This window comes from Notamacropus eugenii, chromosome 5, assembly GCF_028372415.1.
Source record: "Notamacropus eugenii isolate mMacEug1 chromosome 5, mMacEug1.pri_v2, whole genome shotgun sequence".
NCBI lineage: Eukaryota > Metazoa > Chordata > Mammalia > Diprotodontia > Macropodidae > Notamacropus > Notamacropus eugenii.
In genome coordinates this window covers 111,047,723-111,068,079 of record NC_092876.1, presented here as the reverse complement: position 1 = coordinate 111,068,079, position 20,357 = coordinate 111,047,723, and the positions used below count along the sequence as shown (strand labels likewise).

The 20,357-nt window shown below is 40.5% G+C and overlaps 1 pseudogene; it reads right to left on the bottom strand.

Moving 5' to 3' along the window:
* Positions 1-11,789: 11,789 nt before the first annotated feature.
* Positions 11,790-13,857, bottom strand: LOC140507663 (uncharacterized; annotated as a pseudogene).
* Between the last annotated feature and the right edge of the window lie 6,500 nt (positions 13,858-20,357).

The following is a 20,357-nucleotide window of genomic DNA, read 5'->3' as shown; positions in this document are numbered from 1 at the left end:
AGGGAGCTGATCTGCTTTTCATGCTTCTCCCTCATCCCTCTCATTTCCCTTCCCAGTCTTTCCTCCACCTCTCTAACTTGATTTTCAAAATTCCTCTTGAGCTCTTCCATGGCCCGAGCCCATTGGGTGGGCTGGGACACAGAATCCTCGATTTCTGTGTCTTTGCCTGATGGCAAGCATTGTTCCTCCCCATCAGAAAGGAAGGGAGGAAGTGTCTTTTCTCCGATAAAGTACCCTTCAATAGTTTTATTTCTTTTCCCTTTTCTTGGCATTTTCTCCAACCAGTGGCCTGACCTCTGAATGTTCTCCTCACACCCACCTCACCTCCTGGTCCTCCCAGCCAGCGTTTGGGGACTGCGATTCAAATGCTGCTTCCCGCCTTAGGGTTTTTGTCGGGGGCAGGGCTGCTATTCAGTGTTAAATTAAGTTCAGGTGCTGAGGTCAGGGGCAGGGCTGCCTCTCTGGCTCAGTTCCCTCAGGGGGTTTATGCACAGACCTTCCACAATGGATCCAGGCTCCTGCCCGCTTGGGGAGCCCCTGTCTGCAGCCACCTCTCAGCTTCTATCTCCTGGGGGGGCCCTAGCCATGGGGGCACCCCAAGCCATGGGGGCACCCCACTCCCCTCTCAACCCGCCAAAGAGACTTTCTCACCTACCCCCGTCAGTCACCTGTTGGTGGGGGGGCTTGTGCCGCCGCTGAAGATCCCGTCTCTGGAGCCTTCTCAGATCTGTGCGTCTCGGAGCCAGGGCTGCCGCCGCCGCCGCAGGTCCGGGCTGGGCTCCGCGTCTGCAGCACGACGGACCTTTTGCGAGAGGTTTGCAGGTCCCTTTGTGGGTACGGGTACCCGCGTGGCCGCTGGAGATCCCGTCCCCGTAGCCCTCTCGGATCTTTTCCTCTCGGTGGCGTGGCCGTGGCAGGGCTGCACTCTGCTCCCCATCCTGGCGCCCAGTCCACGGTGCGAAGGACCCCCTGCGAGAGGTTTGCAGGTCTCTCCAGAGCAGAAATCTCCCTCTCTCCAATATTCTGTGGTCTCTGGGTGCAGAATTCGCCCTGGCTTGGTCCCCTCTAGCCGTTCTGTGGTTTGTGGGTTCGGAGCTATGTGTATGTGCATCTTTCTACTTCGCCATCTTGGCTCTGCCCCCCTGCAATTCTTTATGTAGATGTGGGTAAGCATTTTCTATCATGAGTCTTTTGGAGTTATCTCAGATCCTTGCATTGCTGAGAAGAGCTAAGTTTATCAAAATTAGTCATTGCACAATGTACGTGTAACTGTGTACAATGTTGTCCTGGTCCTGCTCCTCTCACTCAGCATCACTTCATATGTCTTTCCAGGTTTTTCTGAAGTATACCTGCTCATCACTTCTTTTTCTTTTTCTTTATTTTGAGGGGAGAAGACAAGGCTATTGGGGTTAAGTGACTTGCCCAAGGTTACACAGCTAGTAACTGTCAAGTGACCAATGCTGGATTTGAACTCAGGTCCTCCTGACTCCAGGGCTGGTGCTTTTCTTATAGCACAAGAGTATTCCATTACATTCAGATAGCACAACTAATTCAGCCATTCCCCAATTGATGAGTATGTGAAATAATTCATTCAAGCTCTGGAGAGGTGACGATAAAAGAAAAGTTTATTAATGCAACTGCAGTAGAGGATGTCTCATAAAATAGACACACCCTCCAGAAACAAAAGTAATCCCCCAAAACCTATGCCTGACCACAGAGTCCCTCCTGTCTTACCCTTGCCTGGGTATTCTGATATTCCTACTACATAGTTTCCCCTGACATGTCCTCCACTTCTGCTAGATGTATTGTATGACCATTAAAACAAAGCTTTTCCTCTCCCACAGGAGAAGAAGTTAATATTCATAAGCTTATTATGCATAAGCATTCCAAGCAAGACTTAACTTTTACTCTGTTAGGTGACTACTAACCTTAAAACAAGATGGATCCTTACTTTTGCCTATTATCTTCTGCGTGATACATAATTCCTTCGTTGTGTCTCCCATTCTGCTGTATGTTATTCTGAATTTATGGAAAAAAATGTCTGTTATGTCTCTCAGTTTTCCCTCTTCTTCTCCTAGAATATAATCTAGTACTAATCTATGCTGTTAGTGTTTTCTACAATCAATTTATTTAGCTACATTTGCTGCAAGTCAAAAGACTTTCTGGTATATATCAATCCCCTAGACTTCATAAGTCATATATTACATAATTTGCGTGGAAACAAAAGTTTTAATCATTCCTCACAATGGGCATCCCCTCAGTTTCCAACTATTGGCCACCACAAAAGAGCTGCTATAAATATTTTTGTACATGTGGGTCTTTTTCCCATTTTTATGATCTCTTAGGGATGCAACCCTAGAAGTGGTATTATTCAGTCGAAGGCTATGCACAGTTTTATATTCCTTTGGGCATAGTTTCAAATTGCTCTTCAAAGTGATTGGATCAGTTCACAATTCCACCAACAATGCATTAGTGTTCCAATTTTCTCCTATCTTCCCCAGCATTTATAATTTTCCCCTTTTGCCTTTTAGCCAATCTGACAAGTGCAATGTGATACCTAAGAGTTGTTTTGATTTACACTTCTTTAATCAATAGTGATTTAGAGCATATTTTAATACGACTATATATAGCTTTAATTTCTTCTTCTGAAAATTGCCTGCTCATATCCTTTGACCACTTATCAACCAAGAAATGACTTATACTCTTCCAAATTTGACTCAGTTCTCTATATATTTTAGAAATCAGACCTTTATCGGAGACACCATGGGGCAAAAATCCTTTCAAAGTTTTATGCTTCCCTCCTAATTTTGGTTGTATTGCCTTTGTACAAAAACATTTCAATTTAATGTAATCAAAATTAACCATGTTGCATTTCATGATGTTCTGTAGCTCTTATCTGGTCATTAAGTGCTTCCATTATCCATAAATCTGACAAGGTAAGTAGTCTTTGCTGTCCCACTTTGTTTATAGTATCAGCCTTTATATCTAAATTGCGTGCCCATTTTAGCTTTACTTTAAAATATGGTGTAAGACATTGGTCATTGACCACTTTCTGTCATACTAGTATATATAGTATAAAGTTGTATATATAGTAAAATTAGTGTAGAGGGTCAAGAGAAGAGGGCCTAGGAAAGATCCTCAGTGGATACCCATGGCTGAAGAGCCAGAAAATGAATTTGATTACCAGGCAGGACAAGAACAAGGAGAGAAATATTGGGAAATGTTTAGAAGAAGAGAGTGATTGACAGGGTCAAAGGCTGCAAAGGTGTCAAGAAGGATGAGAACAGAGAAAAGAAATTGCCGAATTGTATTTGTCAATTAAGGGATCCATAGGTCATTTTGGAAAAAATGGCGAATTAGGAAACCAGAGGACAGAGAGTGAAAAAGGGAAGAACAAGAAAGCATGTGAAGATATTGGTTTTAAATGGATTTCTGGAGGAGTCTGGCTATCAAAACAAGGAGAGCTATAGGGATGCTAAGATGATATGTCACGTTTTGGTGAATAGACTTTTTTTTTTCAATTTACTAATTTATTTGTTTTTAGTTTTCAACATTCACTTCTGTAAGTATTAAATTTCTCCCCCTATCTTTTCCCTCTCTCTCCCCAAGATGGCATGCAATCTGATACAAGTTCTACAAATACACTCCTATTAAACACATTCTCACATTAGTCATGTTTCATAGGAGAATGATAATTAGTGTGAGAAACCATGAGAAAGAAAACAAAACAAAAAAGAAAATAATCGGCTTTGTTCTGCATTCTGACTCGAGAGTACTTTTGTTGGATATGAATGGCATTTTCCATCACGAGCCCTTTGTAATTGTTTTAGATCCTAATCAGTCATCACATACTATGTTGTGATGTTACTGTGTACAACATTCTCCCGGTTATGCTCACTTCTCTCAGCATCAGTTCATGAATAGACTTTTAAAAAATGTAATATGAGTCAAACTTCTCAGCTGAGAGGGTTAGCGTGAGGACAGAGGAAAAGGTTTAGAAAGTCCAATGATCAGTGGTATTGCAAATCAATTTGGGATATAGGAAAGGAATGCCCTTTGAAGGTCTGTGTAAGACTACTTAGCAATTCTGGTGTGAACCCGATCCATGGTTTTTTCCACCTTTATTCAGCAGCTTGGTGAGGAAGAGGATGGTGAGATGTCATCCAAAGCTGAGGGTTGGCAGGCCATGTCTGCAACAGAATAAGTGGGCAAGGGAAGCCAGAGAAGAGCACTCTGCAAAGCTATACTGATTCCCTAAGAGGTCTGTAAGGGAAGAAAGAGAGTGTTGCCAGTGGTTGGGACGCTGATGTTGTTATTTGTCCTTTCTAGAAGAGGATCATGGCATCAGGAGGTGATGGGTGAATTGGATTTGAGGCAGGGCTGTGGAAAGTCCTGTGCAAATGGAGAAACCCTGGGGGAAGACTCAGGCCATAGCAGCCAGATTTGCTATGGGATCATTTTTTAGAAGCTCTCTTCATTAAAGGGAAGACTTGAGCCTCCCTTTGTCTAAGCACTTCACACATAGTAAATATCTAAGTGACTGCTATGATGAATTGACCAAGGGAGTAGCCACCCTCTTCATTTTTTTCTGAGGAGTGAATACCTTGATATATTCAAAAAGGGTCTTCAGAGTACAAAGTAAGTAAATATGGTGCTGAGCTGAAAATGTAACTGAGAACCCTGTGAAGTGGTCTTGGGTTGGGTGGAGAGGAGGGTATTAGATTAGACCTTGGTCAGGAACAGTGAATTTGCAATATGGAAAGGAAGAAGACTTACAGGGACATAAGCCAGAACCCTGCTTGGGGTTTACTGGTAGGGATTTTAGGAAGTGATACTTGGTATAATATATAATGGACAAGATGGCCTCTGAAGTGCCTTCCACTTCTTGGATTGTGTAATATAGACGTCCAAGCAGCTATGGTCATATATTTCCCAGGAAAGTGGTGAGACAGTTTGTCTTGCTAAATGAAAACGTATGGGCAGCCTGAGTGCTTCCTTGCTATCCATCCCTCCTACCAAACCTCAGCAGCCCAAGCTATTAAGAGAACCAGAGCATATTGGGTTTTTTCCCCTATGGTGGGCTTACAGAAAATCCTGGATGAGGGAGCATGTGTATTAGGGTGGGGATGAGGATGGTTATTCAAGGCTGAAGGAAATACATATTCAGATGAGGAAACAGATCCAAAGTGGGGTAAAATGAAAAAAAATCACACTTTAGAAATAATTTCAGAATTGTTTGGTTTCCAGGCTTGAATTTTCCAATTGGTTTTCTCATCCCTAGGCTCTAACTATGTCTAGCCAAAATGCTTACCCTCTGTTTATGTGACATTTTATATCCATCATCTCCTGTAGTCCTCATGGCAACTCTGTTTGGTCATTGCTCACATTTCTCTAGCATCTGAAGATTTGGGAAGCCCTTCTTGGAGCTTAGTACAGTGCCTGTCACATAGTAGGTACATAATCAATGCTTGTTGACTGACGACTCACAACAACCTTGTACAGGAGATAACACAGGTGTTATCACAAAAGGCATGTCTGTTATGTGTAACACACAAGGCATGTCTGTTATGCCAACCAGAGTGCTTTTTCTGATGGTTTAGTCCAGGTTGTGGTCCTCTTTAAGTGTTGGGGTTGGGGGCCCAAGAGGTCCTCAAGCCACATATTTAATTTGGAACATAGTACTCCAGAGGGAGAATGAGAAAACTATTCGGGGTCATATTCCCCTTGAATACCTATGGACAAAAAGCCCTGTCTGACTTCATTTTCATCTTGCTGGCTGTAGCATTTTTGAACTGGAGAACAGTAGAAAGTTCCTTCTTACTTTGAGGGAAGATTGAGCTGGCAGAAAGCCAAGCCTTCCCTAAGGAAGAGGGGAGGGAGTACATCCTTCCCTGACAATCCTTCCCCAGCAACCCAATACAATGACAGTTCAACCTGTCTTTATGCTAAGCACCAGCAGTTGAGATATGTGCAGTTCTCAGTTTTTCTTTTTATCATTTTATGTATCTAACTTTATGTAAGTTATTGATACTACTTGTGATTAGTACAGGACCTGGTTTAAATCTCTGGTACTCTCCACTAAAGACTTTTTTCCAAGTTGATATAAAGTTGTCTCCTAAAGTCTGACTATTCAAAAAATTCCAATTAGATATGGTAGGTATTGTCTGATCCTCATCTCGTTGTCTTGTACAGAATGCACAAGATAAATAATATTGTAAAGAAAAATTGCGAAACTTTGTGGAAAGCTTTTTTAAGAAATATAGGTAAATCATGCCTCCTGCATTCCCTTCAACCACCTAGCATTGATTCTTGTGATTTATTCTTGATGAATGTTATTTCTTCAAGGAATGATGGAATTCAAGGAGGAATGTAATTTCTATTACAGTATTGAATAATAGGGGTGATAATGGGCATCCTTGGTAATTCCTGATCTGAATGAGAAGGCTTCCTTCTTTTCCCCATTAGAGATAATGCTTGCTGATGACTTTAGACAGAGACTACTTATCATTTTTAGGAAAGCTCATTTACTCCTATGCTCACTTAACTTCTCCTTTAAGAATTTGGATGCTATGTCATTCTGTGTATATATTTAAATATACTTAATATTGATATTATTTCACTGTTTTGGTAACTTTTAACAAGATGTAGTTTCCCTCCTTACCTCTTTGAATTAGATCTATTTTTGCTTTTGCTTTGTCTAAGATCATGATTGCTATCCCCATTTTGTTTTTACTTCGGTTGAAACACAATAAATTCTGCTCTAGCTCCTTGCCTTACTTTGTGTATGTCTTTGAAGGATTCTGGTTTTAATTCACTCTGCTCTCCATTTTCATTTTGTGAGGAGTTCATCCCATTCATATTCACAGTTATACACTAACCATGTATTTCCCTTAATTCTGTTTTTCCTCTTGTTTGTCCTTCTCTTTATTCTTTTCAACCTTTTCCTCCTCACCAGTGTTTTGCTTCTGACCACTGTCTCCACCAGTCTGCTGTCCTTTCTGTCAGTCCTCCCTCCTTTACTTAACCCCTTCTCCTCCTGCTTCTTTAGAGGGTAAGAGATTTCTATACCCAATTGATTATGTATGTTACTCTCTGAGACAATTCTGATGAAAAGAAGGTTCAAGTGATGCCTACTGCCCATCCTCGCCTCTTCCCTTTATACATCTTTTGCTCCTCTTCAAGTGAGATAATTTATCCCATTCTACCTGTCCTTCCTTCTGGCTCCAGTGTAATCCTTGTTGCACCTCTAATTTTTTTCATGTCATCCCCTCAAAGTTACTTTATACCCAATACCCTCTGTCTATGTATAATTTCTAACTGCACTATTAGTGATAGAGTTGTTAAGAATTGTAAGTATCATTTTCCCATGTAGGGATGTAAAAAGTTTAGCCTTACTGGATCCCTTCTATTTTCTCCTTCCTTGTTATGCTTAAGTCTTAATGTTGAAAATCAGTTATTGATGTTGTAACACCTGTGGTCTTCTCCTCAAGAAAGCTTGAAAGCCTTCTATTTCATTGAATGATCATTTTTTCCCTTGAAGGATTATTGTTATCAATTTCACCCAGTTGGTGGTTTTTGGTTGTAGTCCTAACTTCTTTGCCTTCTGTCGTATCATCTTTCATGACCTTTGATCCTTTAATGTTATAGCTGTCAAGTCTTGTGTAATCCTAACTATTGCTCCCCATTATTTTCATTGTTTCTTTCTGGAAACATATTTTTTCCTTGACCTGGGAGTTCTGGAATTGGCTTTAATGTTCCTGGGAATTTTCATTTTGGGACCTCTTTCTCGAGGTGACCAGTGGATTCTTTCAATGTTTATGTTGCCCTTTGGTTCTAGGATATTAAGGTAGTTTTCTTTGATAATTTCTTGAATCATGATGTCCAGGCCCTCCTTTTGGTCATGACCTTCAGGTAATCCAATGATTCTTTAATTTTTTCTCTTGGATCTATTTTACAGGTAAGTTGTTTTTCCAGTGAGGTATTTTACATTTCTTCTGTTTTTCTTTTCTTCCTATAATTTAATTTGGTCGTTCCTTGATGTCTCGTAGAGTCATTAGCTTCCACTTGTTCAATTCTAATTTTTAAGATGATATTTTTTTCAGTTAGCTTTTTAAACCTCCTTTCCTATTTAGAAAATTCTAGGTTTTTGGAAAATTTTTGTACCTTTTTTTCATTTTTGTGCTTCTTTTACCAAGATGTTCAGTTTTTTTCATGATTCTCTTACATTACTCTTTCTTTTCCAAATTTTTCTTCTACTTTCATTACTTGACATTTAAACTCCTTTTTGAGCTCTTCAAGGAGTTCTTTTGGGCTTGGATTTAAACATATTTCTTTGGGGTCTTGCATTTAGACTTTTTGATACTATTGTTCGTTTTTGAGTTTGTGCCTTGATCTTTCCTGTCACCAGAAAAACTTTCAGTGGTCAAATTCTTTTTGTTTTTTTGCTCGTGTTTTGCAGCCTTTTTCCTTACTTTAAGATTTGAGCTCTGCTCCTAGGGTAGAAAGGGCACTGCCCCAAGCTTCTTGTGCTACACTACAATCCATATGTTATTCAACTGCCATATCTATCTTCCTAATGTACAATTTTGACTGCTCTACTCAAAACATTACAAGGGTTCCTTCTTACTTCCAGGATTAAATATCAAATCCCCTGATTTCTCGTTTTTCTCCTTCCTTTGGAGCTTCCCTGTCATTCACATTCTCTACATATTCTATATAAACATGGTTGTTTGCATAGTCTCCTCATTAGAACGTGAACTTTTTGATCACAGGGACCATATTTTTGTCTTTCTTTGTATCCCTAGCCTTGGCTCACTGCTGCACATATAGTAATTGTTTAATAAAAGCTTGTTGACTGACTGACTGACTGACTGCCTATGGTGTACAGAAGTAGGTCCTTCCAAGGAAGCCAATTGGAACTGCATTACTCAAGTGTTTTTGGATGATGATTCAGTATCTCCCTAAGAATTCATCTACAGTCAATCTACAGTCTTATATAACTGCATCAGAATCAAGATACTTCTGAGTGGGTCTGATTTAAATAACATCTAGTTAACCTCAAGACCTACTGCCAGTCTCCATGTATCATTCCATTTGATACTGATAGTCTTCCTTCAGTTAGAATACTAAAATCCCTCTTTTACAGATGAAGAAACTGAAGTTTAGGCAGAGTAAGTTGTTGAGTATTCTTTTCAGTGGTGCCCCACTCTTTGTGATCCCATTTGCTCTCTTCTAGTTCTCCTGAGATGTCTAACTTCTCAATCTGATTGGCTGGTTCTGTCAAAGTACCCTACACTTAACACAGTGCCTGACTCAAAGGAAATGAAAAATAAGTCTTGTTGGCTGACCACCTGCCTACTGAGTACATTGGTAGCGCCTATTAAGGAAAGCACTAAGTGCTAAGGATCCCCAGCGTCTTTTGCTTTTTAGTTCAGGACTTCTCCAAGAACTCTCCCTAGCCAAGATAGTTCAGAACAATGTATCAATTGGGGAATGGCTGAACAAGTTGTGGTATATGAATGCAATGGAATACTATTGTGCTATAAGAAATAATGAACTTCAGAAAAACCTGGAGAGATTTATATGAACTGACATAGAGTGACATGAGCAGAACCATGAGAACATTATACACAGTAACAGCCACAGTGTGAGATGACTGTTTTTGATAGACTAAGACCTTCACAGCAATGCATAAAACATTCCCAAAGACTCTTGAGACAAAATGCCATCCAAATCCAGAGAAAAAACAATGGAATTGGAACACAGAATGAAGCAAACTACTTTCCCTTGTGTTATGTTTTGGTTTGGTTTGGTTTTTCTTATGGTTTCTCCCATTCGTTCTAGTACTTCTATGCAACAATTCTAATGTGAAAATGTGTTTAATAAGAATGTATGTTTAATAAGAATGTATAAGAAAATGTGTTTAATAAGAACCCATATAAGATTGCATGCCTTTCTCAGGGAGAGAGGGGAAAGGAGGGGAAGAAAATTTAAGACTTATGAAAGTGATTGTTAAAGATTGAAAACAAATGTAAATACTGAATAGTAATTGTTTCTCTCTTACCCAGGAACCCTGAGGATCTTCCCCTCCCAGTGAGGATTTGTTTTTTTGTTTGTTTGTTTGTTTTTATTAAAGGGGTCCTCCCTTGAGTAATTACTATTCATTGAATGGGTGTATCTCACTCAAAGTGAGAATGCTAGAAGACCTAGGCTTGATAGGGCCAGGGTCTCCCATTGCATCCTGGGCCATCTCCAGTCATCCTGATGAGTATCAGGCCACTGGACCCAGATGGCTCAGGAAAAGAAAGTGAGGTTGGTGACCTTGCACAGCCCTCCCTCACGCCAATCAAAGTCAACTGCAAGTCATGTCATCATCATGATGTCATGGCCCCCTTGAGAACAAAGGACAAACAACAATCCATGGATCAGAAACAAGATATTGCATCCCTTCTGAGTGGGCCTGATCTAAATGGTATCAAACTAACCTCACAACCTGTTTATAGCAGGTCTCTGGATGTTTGTATTAACAGACTATTTGAGTAAAGATATTGCAGGTATTAAAATCCCTATTTTACAAATTAGGAAATGGAGGTTTAGGCAGGATAAGAAACTTGCCCTTGACCATGGAACAAGGACCATGTCACAAGCACTGATGCAAACCCTAAAGCCCTATTGACTCCAAGTCCTCTTAAAAGGTCAACTCTCAGTTTTTCCAAATCTGAAAGAAAAAAAGGCATTTCCCCAGGAGAAAACCTCCTAGATATCTGGCTAGGAGGCTTCTCAGTCAGACAAACAGCTCCATCTGAAATCTAGACTCTGAGCAGAGACCTCAAACTGAGCCAGTCCTGGACTTTCATATTCCTGTTCCTTTCAAGTTTCTCCTCTCTTTTTCTGTTTACACAAAGAAGATGTGAATTCACAACACTATCATGAGTAGTATGGTAGAAAAATCCCTTTGTTTCCCCTAACCAATCACCATCCTCAGCTCTAGGTTGTCCTCTCAACTCTCTACTTAGCACCCATTTAATTAACATTTAACTCTGGAACCCTTTAGGCACACCACTCTTCAGAAACAATAAAGTGAGAGTTTATACCCTCCATCAACTGACCAGGTGCTCTCCTAAGCACCTAACTAGGTGATAAGCACCTAAGGTACTTAGATTAAGGAGGGCTCCCCTCTTCTTGCAGGGAACAGCCTTTTGACAAATGAGAAGAACTGACAGAAGGAATCCATTGTCTCAGTAAACCAAGCGAGAGCCAGGCTTCACTTTCTCTGAACTTTGGACTAGACAACTATTATTTACTAGGAAGAAGTCAAAGCCTCAGGAGCCTCATGCCTGGGGCAGGAAAATCACATGGGCCATGCAGGCCAGCCATGGCATCAAGAACCAAGTGCTGGAGGGACAAACAGAAAGAGTGGCCTGGAAAGGCTCAGGAATTCTTCTAGAGAGGGTGCTTGGTGTCTGAGGTGGCTGTAGGATTCAGCTTAAGGAAAGAAAACACACTGAGATCTAAGCAATAATAGTAAGAATGAGTATGAATGGACATGGTGCTGTATTTTCTATGACCTTACAAAGTTCTATGACCATTTCATGGATGAATATTCACCAGTGGCTTGCTTTCCCCATCCCTCTCCCAGACAGGGTCAGACGAGTCCCTCATGTGCCATTTCATTTGAACTTAACAACAACCCTTTGTGGTCAGTGCTATTATACCCTTTTTATGGATAGAAAAACCGGCTGAAGGAGGAACTGAAGTTCCTCATCTTTGTTATCACTACTTGTTTGTTTCTATTTGGAACTCAGATATTTCAGATGCCAAGACAAATATCCATCAGGAAATTTCCACTGTTTAATGTTATCTAGAGAATCAGATATAAATGTGTAAAGTGTTGGACGCAAAACCACATTCACAAATTTTTCTGTTTTTGATTTGTTAAGGTGACCCATGTTTTTCTAGTCATTGAGTCCCATCATCCTGTGGTTGTGTCATGGCTTCCATTAATGATCTGTAGATCTATAGCTTGATATTTCTCTGCAGCCACTGCATTTGTATGCCCCATCAATGTGTGTACACTGAACTGTGTCCTTGCAGTTGAATCTCTGCTACAAGTCACCACCACATCAATTGTTGTGGTGGTACAACCAAACCATATACCATAGTGAGAAGGGAATTTATAATTTTCATATTAATCAATATGATATTTGTAATGAATATACCAATAATTTAGTTTTCTCAATAGCTGCCTCTCTAAGGAGTCACAATGCAATTTAAACTGATCAATCAATACTCTGACAACACTCATAATCCCTGGACTTTAAGTGAATTGAATTAAAGATTGGAGAACCTGTTCCCCTCACGGAAATCTGCTTCTGTATTTTGCGGGGAGGGGTAGTCACAACGCTGAAAGCCTTGACTCCAGAATTGTTGTGTTGGACTTGTAGGTATGTGTTTGTCCTTCCTTGCCGAAGAAGACCATGCCATCAGAGACATGACTTGCACTTGACTTTGTTTTGAGTGAGGGAGGTGTGTGCAGGTCACCAGCCTCACTTCTCCTCCAGAGCCATCTGAATCCAGTGACCAGATATTCATCAGGATGACTGGAGATGACTCAGGATGAGGCAATTGGGGTTAAGTGACTTGCCCAAGGTCACACAGCTAGTGAGTGTCAAATATCTGAGGTGAGATTGAACTCAGGTCCTCCTGACTCCTGCACTGGTGCTTTATACACTGCATCACCTAGCTGCCCTGGGACTTGTAGGTATCTCCTTGGGAACCACTAAATGATTGATTGTAATCCACCTTGCCCCCTCCTTCCACAAGTTGTGATTGAAGTTTATAACAGGTGTTTTTCCTTCAGCTAAGAGGATATTCCTCGCTCTGAAATTGATAAATTAAACTATTCGATTACCGGCATTCCCTTCTCTAGGCCTGCTTTGTGCAGCTGGAAGCATTCTCAGGTAAGAGACTGGCTGAGTTAAAATCCTGGTAAGAACAATTAGATGTTCATGATAATGTCTGAAGACCTTACTGTATTCAAGATCCCCAGCATTTCACCCATTTATCTTCACCACAGGAGAAGAGGTATGGACTCCTTGCACTTACTATCACCCTCTTACAGTACTGATATGTCTAGTTATTGCCAATTTTAATCCATCGCTATCCAGGTCGCAGATCTTTATAATCCTATGAACAGAACCTGTAACAAACCATTGATTCCCAGGTTCTACTGCAAGATATTGAACCCAGTTTAGATGTCCACTGATGATTCCATATAGTTTCCATGATGGATTCCACTGTGGTTTAGGCATTGTGGGGCTCCTTTTGGCCATCATTACAGCTTTCTTAGTGTCGTCAGCTTCCATCATAGTCATAGGTAACCTAGGTGACTGTGAATATTCAAGCAGCCCATCATGTAATTAAACATAAATATCACCTATATTAGCTAAAGTAAGCTGTGTGTCTAGCCTAGATTCTGCAGGAGACAGTGCCAGCTAAGGACAGTATAGCAGATTCAATGGGCAGTCTTTGAATCTGAGGATTTGCAGTCAAAGCCACACCAGGACCTGGTTACTGACTCAGGATAGCAAAGTCTGCATCATTTTCCCTGTGTTAATTATATTGTCAACAGTCAGGTCATTCTTTCCAGTTAAGGTTGAGAGATCATCTCCTCTAATCACTTTTTTTGTCCCCTGTTGACTGGTTGTTACAGTAGTTCTTCACTCTGATAAAATCTACAGGCACAGGAATTGCTTGATCAGTATTCCTGTTCAGTGCCTTGAAGTAATCCAGTAAATCAGTAAAGAATTTATAGCCAACCTTGAGGTCACAGAAGGCAACTGTGTGGTGACCTCCCATCTCTTTTAACGCATCTCATGCCAAAAGTTCACTCCTTTCTAGAATTAGCCCTTAAGGATTGAATACTTTCTCCATATCCTGAGCAAAATGCTTTGGGATGCAAAATAAGTCCAGGTCATAGCCTGGGTCATCAATTTCAGTCACAATACTGGGGCTGAAGTTCATGAAGCTCCAGCAATTAAGTACAAGCAGGAGGAGAGGAGAGAGGAGAGGAAAAGAGGAGAGGACTGGAGAGAAGAGAGGGGAGTAGAAGAGATGATTAGGAAGAAAAAGAGAAAATGGAGGCAATGTCCGGGGGACAAGCAGAGAGTTGACATACCAGCATGGGCCTGGGCAGTGGCTTTGGGCCTGCACTTTCTCTGCCTCCACTATCAGAGAGTTTTAGCTAATGGTTTCACCTTTATCTGATAATCAGATTGTTCTCCACTCTTCTACCTTTTGATAACTAATCACTGAGAGGAGGCTCACTTCATTATGTAGCTTTTCTGTGGGTTACCTCAAACATAGACTGTAGGTTGAGAAAGTGAAGACAACCACATTCCTTTTTCTGGAAGATGGAATATGAAAAAGTAGAAATGGATGATGGATCATCTGAGGACAAGGTAGAGACAAATGGTCTCAAAATTTGAACAAAATGATGTGGAAACTGTCATGACAGAATAAAATAAAATATAATGATCATTACTTCTGAATTGCTTTAAATCTGTTAAGGGCACCTCGGTGGAGCAGGCTGCTGGGCACTAGACCTGAAGTCAGGAAGACTCATCTGCCTGAGTTCAAATCTTGACCTCAGAAGCTTACTGGCTGTGTAACCCTGGGCAAATCACTTCGCCTATTTGCCTCACTTCCTAGTCTATAAAATGAGCCAGAAAAGGAAGTGGCAAACCACTCTTTGGCAAAAAGATCCCCAAATGGTGTCATTTTGAAGAGTCAGACATCACTGAGCAATAAGAAATCATGGTTTTCACTCACTCTCACTGACTCAGGACCCCCAATTGTCATTTACCAAATCACATTTTTCAGCCACCACCGGCAAGTGACTACTTCCTTAAGAATCAACAACGCTAGGAAGTAGGTGCTAGTCTTATCCCCACATTTTACAGTGAAGGGAACTGAGGGAGGTAGAGCTTAAGGAACATGGCCAGGGACATAACTTCTAGTAAATATCTGAGGCCTGAGAGAGTAGTATTCTTTCTCCTGAGACTGTGTACTCCAAATTAAAAACATGACTGCGAGTGCCAATCACTTGAATTTGCACATCCAAATTGGACTTATAAAACCTCACAAGGGGTAGCTAAGTGGTGCAGTGGATAGAACACCAGTGTAGAAGTCAGGAGGACCTGAGTTCAAATGTCACCTCAGTTACTTGACACTCACTAGTTGTGTGACCTTGGGCAAATCACTTAACCCCAATTGCCTCATCCTGGGTCATCCCCAGTTGTCTTGATGAATATATGGTCACTGGATTCAGATGACTCTGGAGAAGAAGTGAGGCTGGTGACCTGCACAGCCCTCCCTCACTCAAAATCAAGTGCAAGTCATGTCATTATTTCTCTGATGGCAGGGTCTTCTTTGGCAACGGACAAACACACACACACACACACACACACACACAAAACTTTACAACTTTAAAATGTTCTTCCTTTCTAGAGGTATCTTCACTTCTTTGCCCGTCATATCCTAGAATTTACGTTAACAAAACTGGCACAGATTTGAATGAACATACACATTTTAAAATATTATTTGTCATCTACAGAGAAAATGACAAGCAAAAATTATTTACACAGATAGTATTCTTTTTAAAATAAAATTATATTGGTATCTTTTGTTTTTTCCATGACTAGAATTTCTCCTAGTATTCTTCCCCCATCCTATACAAGACAGTCATTCCACATTACTAATATTTATTACAGAGTGAAAAAATGAAAAGTGGAAAAAAATCAAACTGATCAATACATTGAAAACATCTGCAGAAATATTCAATGTACCACATCAATTGTCCTCCCAGTTCTATAAAGGACTGGGGTGGGAATGTCTTCTCAAATTTCATTTTTGAATTCATGCTTGTTTATATGAAGTTTGCAGTCATGTCTTGAAAAATTCCTCCTCTAGGAAGAAGACTGAGTGAAGAAAGCAGCAGATAAGAGAAGCTGCTTCAGGTTTCTCCACATGGAAAGGCAGAGATAGAGATAGCATTCTCCCCAATCATTGGCAAAGCTCTTCAGGGTCTTGGATGGCCTCTGACTTGATCATGGAGGAGGAAGATTGGTATTTGAAGATGGAACCTTATTGCCCCTTGTAACAGGAAGGGAACATGGAAATGTATGGAATGGTTGCTGATACCGTTATTAGTTTAGGATCAAGAACAGGGTCCAGAAGCCAGTTTTTGTCAATCTATAATATTTGTACCAATCTGGGGATACACACATGAATTTCATGGTGTTGGTTTTGATCCTCCAAAGACTGGGGGGAGGAAGTGCCATAGAATCACAAAAATGAAGAGGAATAAGTGACACACAATAGTAAGAAGAAGAAATCTGCAGATCAAGGAGGAAAGTCCGGTGTGGGTTTCTGGGACCAATGGGGTGGAATTTCCCACTTCAGAAGAGTTCAGTGGCTGATTTTCCTCACATACCAATGCCAGAGCCCATGAGTCTTTCGTCTCTAGCTGAATGGTATCCATCGAAATGAGCTGAGTTTGGGCTCTTCTTGTACAAGTTCACAAAGTGATGTGTCTGGTTCTGGGACAATGATTTCACCACTTGCACCTGTAAAGAGAAGTATTATCAACAAAATAACTTTGATTGACCAATATGGCAATCTGGGCCCGGTCAGTTGCTGCTCTCCCTGGAGACCTGTTTTGGCTGTTAGACTTAACTTTACTGTCCTATCAGGGGTCTCAGCTAATGAATTTCCCTTTATCTGGTTGCCAGACTCTTTACTCCACCTACATCTTGTGATGCTCAGTCACTGAGCAGGGAATTATTTTTTTCTTGGGTATTTCTGTGGAATAACTCAAAAAAAGCTTGCAGAAGAGATAGAAGAGTATGTTCCTTTCTGTCTGTTCCCATTCACAGTCAATTGCTCTGAAAATTTTTAACAAAATTATGTGGAACATATTGTGAGAAGGAACAAATTATAATTATCCTTGATTTTTAATTTTTTTAAAGTTTGGAAAAATTAAGAATGACTGTCATACATAAAAGGGTGACTGCATAAGTCAATTTGAAGAGCATAGAATTGTCTACCTGTCAGATCTATGGAAAGGAGAAGAATTCATGACCAAAGAAGAAATACAGAGCATTACAAAATGTTAAATAGATAATTTTGATCATATTGAATTTAAAAGCTTATGTACAAACAATACCAATGACACGAAGGTTAGAAGGAAAGCAGAAATCTAGGAAACAATCTTTACAACAGTCTCTGTTAATGACCTCTTTTCTCAAAAATATAGAGAACTGAATCAAATGTATAAGAACGTAGACCTTTCCTCAATTGAGAAATGGTCAAAGATATAAACAGGCAGTTTTCAGATGAATTCAAAGCTATCTAGAGGCACATGAAGATGTGCCCTACAGCACTTTTGATTAGGGAAATACAAATTCAAACAACTCTTCTGTGGTACCACCTCACACCAATTATACTGGTTAATATGACAAAAAAGGCAAATGATAAATGTTGGAGAAGATGTGGGAAACTTAGGACACTAATGTATAGTTGGGGGAATTGTGAGCTTATCCAACCATTCTGGAGAGAAATTTGGAATTATGTTCAAAAGGTTACTAAATTGTTCATACCCTTTGACCCAACAATACCACTACTAAGTCTGTATCCCAGAAAGATTATCAAAAATGGAAAGGAACCTACATGTGCAAAAATATGTATAGCAACCCTTTTCTTGGTGGCAAAATTTTGAAAATTGAGGGAGATAAACCTCCCCCAAGAATTCAACTACACCTAATTTCCCTGGCCAAGAAATTTGAGAACAATATATATCACTGAATCAGAATCAGGACGCTTCTCTTCTGAGCTGGTCTGATCTAACTTTAATATCAGGCCAAACTTAAGATCTATTGCCAGTATCCATGTATCATCACATTTGATGTTGCCAGTCTGGTTGACTTCAGATCTTACAGGTATTAAGATCCCTATAATATGCATATGAGAAAACTGAAGTTTAGGCAAAGTAAGGAACTTGACCATACTCATGGAATGTATCACCAGGTCATAGACACTGATGCAAACCCTATATCTGAATTGACTCCAAGTCCCCTTAACAGACCAGCTGTCAACATTCACAAATCTATGAGAAAAGAGGCATTTCTGCAGGTGAAAACCTACTTTGGGTGTCTTGATGGGAGGCTTCTGGATCAGGAACACAGCTCCAGCTGGAATCTAGGCTCTAAGGAGAGATTTTTCAAACTGAGACAGTACTGGTATTTTATACTCCATTTCCTCCCAGACTTCTCCTTCCTTTTTCATTTACATGAAGAAGGTGTGAATTCCAACCTCATCACCAGTGGTAGAGTACAAAATTCCCTTTGTTCCACCTTACCAATCTCCATTCCTCAGTACTTAGTTTTGTTCTCAGCTCTCCACTTAGCACCCTCATTTAATTAACATTTAATTCTGAAAACCTTTAGAGTAGATCACTCCATAGAAACAATGAAGAAGCAGTTTACATTTTTGATATATTAACCACACCAAGCTCCTAAGCACCTACTAAGTATGAATTACTTAGGCAAAAAGAGGCTTCAATGTTCTTGGCAGTGAAGAGAGCTTACTAGCTCTGTGGCCCTGGACAAGTCACTTATCTTTTCCTTCCCTTAGATTTCTCAATTTTAAAATGGGAATAAACACAGAACCTATTTTTAGCAGAGTTATGAAAATTAAATGAGATCATACTTTTAAAGCGCTTAGCACAGGGCTTGCCATGTAGTAGATGCTAAATGCTTATTCTCTTCCCTTTCTCCCATTCTCCAGAAGAGAAAGAGTGTAGCCATGGGGCTGCCTCTCTTACTCTCTAGAAGGTGTAAGTACCAGGAAACTTAGTCTAAGCTATGGTCAGTGACTCATTGACTAAGGGAGGTGGTGATGGCCTGGACTGACCTGGACTATTACTGTTTCCCTCCCCTCAGTTGGGTCAGCAACCACACCAAGGATGGAAAAGATCCTTCTTATTGAGCCTTGAAAAGGGAAGGGAGGTCAGGGCAGTTAGGAAGCTTTAAGAGAAGGTGCGGCTGGGAAAGTGGATTGACCTTCAGGTGTGTTTAATCTCAGGAGTTTATTGTAGCACCCAAGGCAAAAGGATGTTGAAGTGAGGTCATAACTGTTCACCAGAAGAGCAAGAGAATCCTGATAGGCGCATGTTTCCAAAACGAGATGCGCTAGTGTCATCTCAGAGAGGAGTTTACAATAACATTTCTAACAGGGAATCAAAGCACACATTGCTGCTCTTTCCTAGATTCTGGTTGGCATGTACAGAGGCTGCGCTATGGTTGGATTAGCAAGTCTTTTGTCCAACCCTTACTAGAGGGATGCTATGCAAAACCAGGAAAGGGGAATTGGAAAGCCTGGGTTCATTCAATATAAATTATTTTTTGCAGTTGTCAGAGAGGACATTGGCCTATACTTAGGCCTCTCCCTCACCATGTCCCTGATTATGAGGCTCACCACTTATCTCTGTCTTTTCTTATTTACATTTCCCTCCTCATTTGTCTCAAAATTTCCCTGTGTGCATGATTTCCTGCTTTCTCAGGAGACATTTCCACCCAGTGCTCCAACCACCTGACCTAAATATAGAATGTCGATTTTTCAAGCACTAAATCTCCCAGTGTAAGGGATTACCTGGTGCCCAGTGTAATGTCCTCATCAGGGCAGCTAGGTGGTGCAGTAGACAGAGCACTGGACCTGGAGACAGGAGAACTTGTATTCTTGAGTCCAATTCTGGTCTCAGACACTTCTAGCTATATGACCCTGGAAAAATTACTTTGCCCTGTTTACTTCAACTCCTCATCTGTAAAATGGTAAACATATTGAGGGGTCAAACTAAAAAAAAAGTCTAAATGAGAATAAACCCTGACTAGAGAAAAGTCACTCTGATTGGTGGAAAGTAAATGAGGAGATAGACTATGAGCTCTCAATTCCTTCTAATTACTTCATCATGGATGGGGGGATGGGCAGGAAATCTTGGGAGGAATGAAAAAGGACTATAAAAAAGACTTGACAAGGTCCAAATCTCAGCTATATCTTTTCTCTATTCTCTACCTTATCCTAGTATAATCCTAGTATCCTTTATAACCAATTCACTTGAAAATCAAGAGATCACCTTCCTGATGTCCTAGGTCCTTTTTCAAAAAGGATAAACAATACTCTGTGAGTAGTAGGAACTGCCCCACTGGGGATGCAACTAGCCAGTTCCACTGCTCCTTCCTTCTTCCCTCCTTCCTTCCTTCCTTCCTTCCTTCCTTCCTTCCTTCCTTCCTTCCTTCCTTCCC